A 9,577-nucleotide genomic window follows, 5' to 3' on the forward strand; every position below is an offset into this window, starting at 1 on the left:
GCAGTGGTGGGGAATGGTAATAGTGGATAAGAGTGATTGAGATTGTGCTGGTTTCCTCTTCAAGCTAACAGAATGACCATTCTGCTCACGCCATTGACGGTCTTATTCTCTCGTCTCTTGCACATCTCAGGGGTGTCCACCTGGGCTGTTTTTGTGTTCTCTACACCGTTCCTGAGTAGTCAGGCCATAGGAGATTCTGGGCAGGCACCTGGCCTCCGTTCTCTGGGGCTGAGGTCCCATCCAAGAAGATGGTAGTACTGACCTTGTGAACAACAAATGCATAGTTCCCCTCTGGGAAACTGGGAAGGGGTAGGACATGGGTTAGATCAAGGGGCCAGAGCTTCAGCATGGCGCTGGTGGAGATCACCGGGGTGAATCTGGATGCCAAAGAGACCTTGGAAAGCTGGGGCTATGTAAACTGTCTTTTTTCTTTTTTCTTTTTTTTTTTTTAGGGCCACAAAGGCAGCATCTGGAAGTTCTCAGGCTAGGAGTCAAATCAGAGCTGCAGTCGCCAGCCTACACCATAGCCACAGCAATGCCAGATCCGAGCCGCCTCTGTGACCTACACCACAGCTCACGGCAATGCTGGCTCCTTAACCCACTGAGCGAGGCCAGGGATCAAACCCGCACCCTCATGGGTATTTACTAGTCGGGTTCTTAACCTGCTAAGCCGCAACAAGCAGGCCAGGAAACTCTCTTTTACAAGAAGCTTCTGCGCAGGGACAACTGGAGATAACTTATAGGTCCTCAAATGCCCACCTGTCTCAGGATAGAAAGAAAAGGACACAGTATAGTAGACAATAACATCATCATCAATAAGAACAATGAGGGAGTTTCTGTCATGGCTCAGCAGGTTATGAACCTGACTAGTATCCATGAGGATGCAGGTTCAATCCCTGGTCTTGATCAGTGGGTTAAGGACCCAGCGTTGCCGTGAGCTGTGGTGTAAGTTGCAGATGCGTCTCAGATCCCACCCAGAGCTGCTGTTGCTGTGGCCCAGGCCAGCAGCTGCAGCTCCAATTTGACCCCTGGTTTGGGAACTTCCCTATGATGCACCTGTGGCCCTAAAAAGCAAAAAAAGAAAAGATAAAGAAAAATGACTAAATGTTGACAATAGTTAAACCCTGGTGATGAGTGATTAGTATGTGGTTCAATGTACTGTCTTCTCCTCTTTTCTGTATGATTTAAATTTGTTCTAATAAAAGTCTTTTTAAACTCCCCCAAACAGGAGTTCCCGTAGTGGCTCAGTGGAAACGAATCCAACTAGTAACCATGAGGTTGTGGGTTTGATCCCTGGTCTCACTCAGTAGGTTAAAGATCCTGTGTTGCTGTGAGCTGTGGTGTAGGTAGCAGAAGTGGCTTGGATTTGGCCTTGCTGTGGCATAGGCTGGCGACTACAGCTCTGATCCAACCCCTAGCATGCCGTGGGTTAGGCCGTAAAAAGCAAAACAAAAACAAATACAAACCCCAAAGAACGCCTTCTTTCTATTGAGCATCTGTCATGGACTAGATACTTTAAGTACATTATCTTTTCCAGGGTTTTTTGGCAATAATTTTTAAAAGTATTTATTTTGAAATAATTATAGGTTTCCAGGAAGTTGCATAAATAGTACAGAGAGGGTACTGCAGGTTAAATTCTACTTAAGGTTTATCCACTGAAGACTAGATCTTATGTAACTACACACCATATCAAAACCAGGGAACTGGCATTGTTATAGTGGTGTGTACAGTTCCGTGACAGCTTAAATTTCTATAAACACCTCTACCCAGTCAGGACACAGAACCATTTCATCATCAACACAAAGGTCTCCCTTGTGCTACCCCTCAGGCACACCTCCCTCCCCCCAACTCTAACCCTAGGCAACAATCAATCCCTTCTCCTATCTCTATAATTTAGTCATTTTGAGAATGTTATTTAAGTGGAATCATAGTGTATGTAACTTTCCATAACGTCTAGTAAAAATCCCATCCAGGAGGCCAATTCCTCTTGAAAGAACCCATCTCCTTTTCCCATGCAATTTCTTATTTCATGTTTTATGATGATTTTTTTCTATTATAGTTGGTTTACAGTGTAATTTCTTTTATCTCATAATTTTTTTTTTATGGCCACACCTGCAGCATATAGAAGTTCCTGGGCCAGGGAATGAATGCAGGCCACAGCTGTGACCCATACCACAGTGGCAGCAATGCCGGATCCTTTAATCTGCTGCAGTGGGCTGGTGGGCCAAACCTGTGTAGGTCACAGATGCGGCTCGGATCCTGTGTGGCTGTGGCTGTGGCTCTGGCACAGGCCAGCAGCTACAGCTCCAAATCCACCTGAGCTGCTGCAGTCAGATTCTGAACCCGCTTCGACACAGCAGGAACTCCAATTCCATGATATGTTGACTATATTTTCAAAAGCAAAAAGCAGGGCAACATATGTTCACTAGAACATATGTATAATAATATATATAACAGCATTACCATAATAGCCAAAAACTGGAAACGACCCGGAAGTCCATCAACAAAAGAATAGATAAATGAATTGTGGCTTATTTATATATCAAACACTAGACAGCAATAAAAAAGAATGAGTAACTGACATGAGGTTGCGGGTTCGATCCCTGGCCCCGCTCAGTGGGTTAAGGATCCAGTGTTGCCATGAGCTGTGGTGCAGGTCACAGATACGGCTTGGATCTGTCATTGCTGTGGCTGTGGTGTAGGCCGGCTCTTGCATCCCTGATTGGACCCCTAGCCTGGGAACTTCCATATGCCATGGTATGGCCCTAAAAAGGCAAAACGAAACAAAAAAAGTCAGGCACAAAACAAAATAATGTATAATTCCATTTACATGAAGTTCAAAAGTAGGCAGAACTAACTGATGGTTATAGAAGTCTAAATAGAGATTCAGTGCAGGACAGGGGGTATTGCCTGGGAAGGAACGTAAGATAACTTTTTAGGATACTGCAATTATTTTGTACCTTGATCTGAGTGGTGGTTATAAAAATGAATATATATTTAAAAATTAAGCTTAAGATTGTACATTTTATTCATTTTACTGTCTGAATGGGATACCTCAGTTTTAAAGTATCAGAGGACAGGGTTTGACAAAGATGAGTCCTTCGGATGAGTGTTTAAAATTGGGACTTTCTGAGGGAAGTATATGGTGACCAACCACATAAAGTGTCTAGCCCACCTTCTCCAATGGGCATTGTACCCTTACATTTCATTATTAGTTTACATCTTCCAAGTTTTGTTTACTTGGAAATTCCTTGAAAAATCCAGGGATTGGAGTTCCCTAGTGACCTAGTGGGTTAAGAATGCCGTGTTGGGAGTTCCCATCGTGGCGCAGTGGTTAACAAATCCAGCTAGGAACCATGAAGTTTTGGGTTTGATCCCTGGCCTCACTCAGTGGGTTAAGGATCTGGTGTTGCCAAGAGCTGTGGTGTAGGTTGCAAACATGGCTTGGATCTGGCGTTACTGTGGCTCCAGCCTAGGCCGGCGGCTACAGCTCCGATTAGACCCCTAGCCTGGGAACCTCCATATGCCCGCGGGAAGTGGCCCTAGAAAAGGCAAAAGGAGAAAAAGACAAAAAAAAAAAAGAATCCTGTGTTGTCGTTGCTGTGGCACAGGTTTAGTCCCTGGCATAGGAACTTCATTCCGCATGTCCCAGGCACGGCCAAAAAACCAACCAAACAAACGTCAAAAAAAGAAAACGAGGGAGTTCCCGTCGTGGCACAGTGGTTAATGAATCTGACTAGGAACCATGAGGTTGTGGGTTTGGTCCCTGCCCTTGCTCAGTGGGTTAACGATCCGGCGTTGCCGTGAGCTGTGGTGTAGGTTGCAGACGCGGCTCAGATCCTGCGTTGCTGTGGCTCTGGCGTAGGCCAGTGGCTGCAGCTCCGATGCGACCCCTAGCCTGGGAACCTCCATGTGCCGCGGGAGCGGCCCAAGAAATAGCAAAGAAAAAAAAAAAAAAAAAGAAAAAAAAGAAAAATCCAGGGAGATTAGGGTGGGTTTTCTTCATGGGGGGGGGGGGGGTTGCAGATCGAGGAATATATTAAGTTTTGAAAGAAAGAATTCACAGTACCCTCCTTCTCCCTCACCCAAAGGCTCTAGGTTAGCTCTGGCAGCAGCCACAATTGCTCCTATTCATCTCTTTATGGCCTAGGGCGTCTAGTAGAAGTTGAATAAGACACACTGTACTTTTTTGTGCGCGTGTGTGTGTGTCTTTTTGCCATTTCTTGGGCCGCTCCCGCGGCATATGGAGGTTCCCAGGCTAGGGGTCGAATCGGAGCTGTAGCTGTCGGCCTACGCCAGAGCCACAGCGACGCAGGATCCAAGCCGCGTCTGCAACCTACACCACAGCTCACGGCAACGCCAGATCCTTAACCGCTGAGCAAGACCAGGGATCGAACCCTCAACTTCATGGTTCCTAGTCAGATTCGTTAACCACGGAGCCACGACGGGAACTCCCCACACACTGTCCTCTCGACTCATCTTTCTGCAAGCAGGAACCATGCCTCACTTGTCTTTGCAACCCCAGAGAAAGCCTGGTGATCTGCACACAGCCGTATTCACACAAAGGCCCCAGGAGCACTTGGCTGCACATGGGAATCACCTGGGAAATTTTAAAATTTACTGATATCTGGAGTTGTCGTCGTGGCTCAGTGGTTAATTAACCCAACTAGGAACCATGAGGGTGCGGGTTCGATCCCTGGCCTCGCTCAGTGGGTTAAGGATCCAGCCTTGCCCTGAGCTGTGGTGTAGGTCGCCTGGGATCCCGTGTTGTTGTGGCTCCAGCATAGGCTGGCGGCGACAGCTCCGATTAGACCCCTAGCCTGGGAACCTCCATATGCCACGGGTGCGGCCCTGAAAAGACAAAAATAAATAGATAAATAAATAAAGTTTACTGATATCTGAATCCTACCTCCAGGGATTCTGATTTAATTGGTAGAAAGTGAGGCCTGGGCATCAGGATTTTTTTAAAGCGTCCCAGGTGACCTTAAGTGCAGCACAAGCTGAGAGCTGCTGTTTGCAGGGCGGAGGGGACGGACGACGTTTTTCCTTCCCCGAGTCAGATATGCGCTCTGGACTCAGCTCTCCGGCGTTAGGGGCGAGGGTTACGGACCTCTGCGACCCTACCTCTCCTACTCAAACCTCTCGGTGACACCCCCGGGGACTTGAATTCTAACAGGTTGCAGGCGCTCTGCGTTCGGCCTAAATCTCTATGGTATTTTTGAGTCCTCTCTAGCATTTGGGAGACGCCTTAGCCTTCAGACAGGGCCCTCTCTATGGTATCAGATTTCCCGGCACCACCTAGATGGTGCTTCATTCCGGAAGCGAGTACGGATCGGGAAGAGGCGGGACTTCCTCCCCGGAAGTGACCCACGTGCTTCCGCCTGACCCTACCTGGGCACCCGGTGAATTTCCAGTGTTTACCCGAAGTTGGGGATACCGGGGGCACTGTGACAGACCTCCGGCCGTGGTGAGCAACTTCTGACCTCAAAATGACCCTGATGATGGTGCGGCCTTTTCAGTTTAGGGCCTGGTCTAGGTCCGGGCGCCGTAGTTCCGCGTATGATCCAGTTCTTAGGGCCCCCGCAGGTTCATGACAGCGGTTTAGAGTGTTCTGTTCCGGTTTCCCCATCTCCTTCTGGATAGAGGTGACCTCGAGGAGTTGGGCGTTAGGGCACCGAGGGTCGATTTACAGCCCCGCCATTAACGTGCTCTGTAACCTTGGGCAAGGCAGTGTCCCTTTTGCGGGTTCAGCCTCCACGTCTGTGAAATAGCGTATGAGGTCAGTGGCCCTTGCTGGTCTGATGGTCTGTGATTCCTCCACATTCTCCAGCCCCTGGTATGGAAAAGCGAATGGGAGGGCTGGGTGCTGACCGTGCCGTCTGTCCCCAGGTCTAGGAGGCCAGAAGGAGATCCCCTCGACCGTTCAGGGCTGAAATGGACCCACTCAGGGCCCAGCAGCTGGCAGCAGAGCTGGAGGTAGAGATGATGGCTGATATGTACAACAGGTAAGGACCGAGTCCGCACTACCTTGTCTTTAGAGAATGACCCTAGGTCACCCTTTCCAAAGCCAGAGGTGGATGACTTATGAAAAACGGTGGTCTACCCTCCCAGCACTCATCCCCCCCCACACCCCAGGCCCACATGGTTAAGGGCTAATCCAGATGTAGTGTGGGGTCACTAGAGGGAACTAGGCATTTAGATTGGGATGGAATTGACCATGAAGGAGCTGGACAGGAGGAGAGGGTCCATCTCAGGCTCTGGTTAGTTTCCAGGAATAGTTCAGCATTTGCCTTTTGACAAATAGCACATAGGCCACTTAGTCAACATTTCTTTTCTTTTTCTTTTTTTGATTTTTAGGGCTACATGTGTGGCATATGGAAGTTACAAGGCTAGGGGTCGAATAGGAGCTGCAGCTGCCAGCCTACATACACCACAGCTCACTGGCAATGCCAGATCCTTAACCCACCGATTGAGGCCAGGGATTGAACCCGCATCCTCATGGATACTGGTTGGGTTTGTTACTACTGAGCCATAATGGGAACTCCAAGTAGTTAACATTTTCTAAACTCTTACTCCATCTCAGACACATGTTGGAACATTTTATATGCATTATCTCTTTTTATCTTTGCTGGATTAATTTTACTTATCTTGTTTTATTTTTTTTTTTTTTTTTTTTTTATAACATTTCTCAGTTTTTTGTTTTTTGTTTTTTTTTGTCTTTTTTTTTTTGTCTTTTGTCTTTTTGTTGTTGTTGTTGTTGCTATTTCTTGGGCCGCTCCCGCGGCATATGGAGGTTCCCAGGCTAGGGGTTGAATCGGAGCTGTAGCCACCGGCCTACGCCAGAGCCACAGCAGCGCGGGATCCGAGCCGCGTCTGCAACCTACACCACAGCTCACGGCAACGCCGGATCGTTAACCCACTGAGCAAGGGCAGGGACCGAACCCGCAACCTCATGGTTCCTAGTCGGATTCGTTAACCACTGCGCCACGACGGGAACTCCCTACTTATCTTGTTTTAAAGCGAGGACATTGAGGCTTCTGGAGATTAAGTAACTTTCTCAGGGTCCACAGCTGGTCAATAGCAATGTCAAGACCAGTACCTCAGTCTGACTTCTAACTAGTGCCTATAACCATTTGGCAAATTTGGGAACAAATCATAGCTTCGCCGACCAGCACTTCTATGGCCTTGGCCAAGTTACTTGGACTGTTTGACCAGTGGTTTCACCACCTATAAAATAGAGTTAATAATAATACTTTTCTCATAAAGACATTATAAATATTTAATGTTAAAATATATGACAAGCTCTTAGGACCAAGCCAAACACAAGCAAGTAAGCAGTCAACAAATATCTGATAATTTTTTTTTTTTGGTCACGTCCAGGGCATGTGGAATTTCCCAGGCTAGGGATCGGACCTGAACCACAACACTGGCAGCCAAGCCGCTTCAGTGACATTGCTGGATCCTTAATCCACTGCACCACAACGGAACTCCAAAATTTGCTATTTTTATTGGCTTAAGCTCTCTGGTGTCCTCTCTTAATTAGTTGCTTTATCTTGGAGGCTATATATTAGAATAATTTTTAAAATTTATTTATTTAAAAATTTTTTTTGTGTGTGTGTCTTTTTGCCTTTTCTAGGGCCACTCCCACGGCATATGGAAGTTCCCAGGCTAGGGGTCAAATCGGAGTTGTAGCCGCTGGCCTACACCATAGCCACAGCAATGTGGGATCCAAGCTGAGTCTGCGACCTACACCACAGCTCATGGCAACGCTGGATCCTTAACCCACTGAGCGAGGCCAGGGATCGAACCTGCGACTTCATGGTTCCTAGTCAGATTCGTTAACCACTGCGCCATGGCGGGAATTCCTACAATGATTTTTAAATGTAGGCTGTGAAGTCAGACTACCTGGGTTCATAGCCCGGCTTTATGTGCCTTAATTTCCTTATCTGTAAAAAGGTGGATAACGATTGTGCCTACCTCATAGGCTTTTCACAGGCTCTACTAACAGATCCACGTCAAGCACTTAGCATGATACCTGGCCCTAGCCAGTACTCAACATAGGGTTCCTGTTTGATCAGTTATAAACATGGGCTCTGACAAGAACGTTCCAAGATGGTTGAGGAGTGAATGGGATTTACACTGCCTCCTTGGGAGGTGAAATCAGCGTCGCAGAGCAGGAATGGTTGAGAGTTCCTCTTATCCATGGGATGCTACTGACCCAGCCTTGCCCTCCCTTCTTTCTAGAATGACCAGTGCCTGCCACCGGAAGTGCGTGCCTCCCCACTACAAGGAAGCAGAACTGTCCAAGGGCGAGTCTGTGTGCTTGGACCGGTGCGTCTCCAAATACCTGGACATCCATGAGCGGATGGGCAAAAAGCTCACAGAGTTATCTATGCAGGACGAAGAGCTGATGAAGAGGGTGCAGCAGAGCTCTGGGCCTGCGTGAGGCCCTAGACAGTACACCCCAAGGTGCACCCTGCCCCCTCCCACTTGTCTAATAAACGTGCCCCTGTTGGGTGTCATCTGGGAAGACGGCCGGGCCTAAGCTCTTTCTGGAGAGTCTCCAGGTGCCTGGAGTATGATAGAGCTCTTTCCTGGTCAAAGAAGGGATATTTGTCACACTGGAATGTGACCGTATACGTGTGTGTGTGTGTGTGTGTATACATATATATGTTATGTATTAAAACAAGTTTGTTGACTCCTGCAGTGTGCAAAGCAGTGTGCCTGACGCTTTACTTGGGAGTAAAGGCAATGGTCACAGACTCTACCAGCAGAGGGGGTCTGATGTGTTTAAAAACATAGGCTGGTTCTGTGGCTTAAGTTTACACCCCACGTCAGCCACTTGCTGTGTGACCCTGAACATGCAGTTAACTTCTACATCTGTAAACTGGGGACAAATATAAGGCTATTGTGAAAATTAAATGAGTTCATATGAGTAAATCATTTAGCATAATGACTGGGCCATAGAAAGTGTCCAGTATATATATTATTTCTATTTAACAACTTAAAACTTTAAGTGCAGGCCTTTTCCTAAATGATGTAAAGGAATGATTTAGAAGAGAGGGTGAAAAGTAGATGGAACTTAAGAAGTAGTGGGAGTTCCTGTTGGGGTTCAGCGGTAACAAACCCGACTAGTGTCCACGAGGATGCCGGTTTGATCCCTGGCATCGATCAGTGGGTGGGAGATCCAGCATTACCATGAGCTGTGGTGTAGGTCACAGACAAGGCTAAGATTCTGCGTGGCTGTGGCTGTGATGTAGGCCAGCAGCTGTAGCTCCTCTTCAGCCACTAGCCTGGGAACTTCTATATGTGGCAGGTGCAGCCCTAAAAAGACAAAAGAAAGAAGTAGCCATAACCGCTTGGTTCTAAATGGCAGTATTGACATGTGTGATGGGGACCCATCCTCACGTGTGATGTATGCGATCCAGGGAGGGGACCAGGTGATACCCACTGCCATTTGGTGGTCACCTGCATCTGAATCAGTGACTGTGTTCCTCACTCTTCGTAAGCTACCCAATCTAGTCTGCCCAGCAGGCTGAAGGTCCTTCTAGGAAATGGGGGTTCAGGTGGTTGCTGG

The 9,577-nt window shown here is 47.6% G+C and overlaps 1 long non-coding RNA gene across 2 annotated transcripts; it reads left to right on the top strand.

The window, feature by feature from the left end:
• Positions 1-5,371: 5,371 nt before the first annotated feature.
• On the top strand, positions 5,372-8,715 carry LOC102159422 (mitochondrial import inner membrane translocase subunit Tim10). Of its 2 annotated transcripts, none has more exons than XR_002341482.2 (3): positions 5,372-5,467; positions 5,890-6,005; positions 8,245-8,715. It is a non-coding gene; the product is annotated as a mitochondrial import inner membrane translocase subunit Tim10 (long non-coding RNA). The 2 variants fall into 2 exon arrangements; XR_014836591.1 differs by lacking the exon at positions 5,372-5,467 and adding an exon at positions 5,498-5,779.
• The last annotated feature ends 862 nt before the right edge of the window (positions 8,716-9,577 follow it).

The sequence above is a fragment of the Sus scrofa genome, chromosome 2 (genome assembly GCF_054392235.1).
Source record: "Sus scrofa isolate SSC_HxYL_T2T_F1_AM1 chromosome 2, Sscrofa_HxYL_maternal_Yorkshire_Landrace_v2.0, whole genome shotgun sequence".
Lineage (NCBI taxonomy): Eukaryota > Metazoa > Chordata > Mammalia > Artiodactyla > Suidae > Sus > Sus scrofa.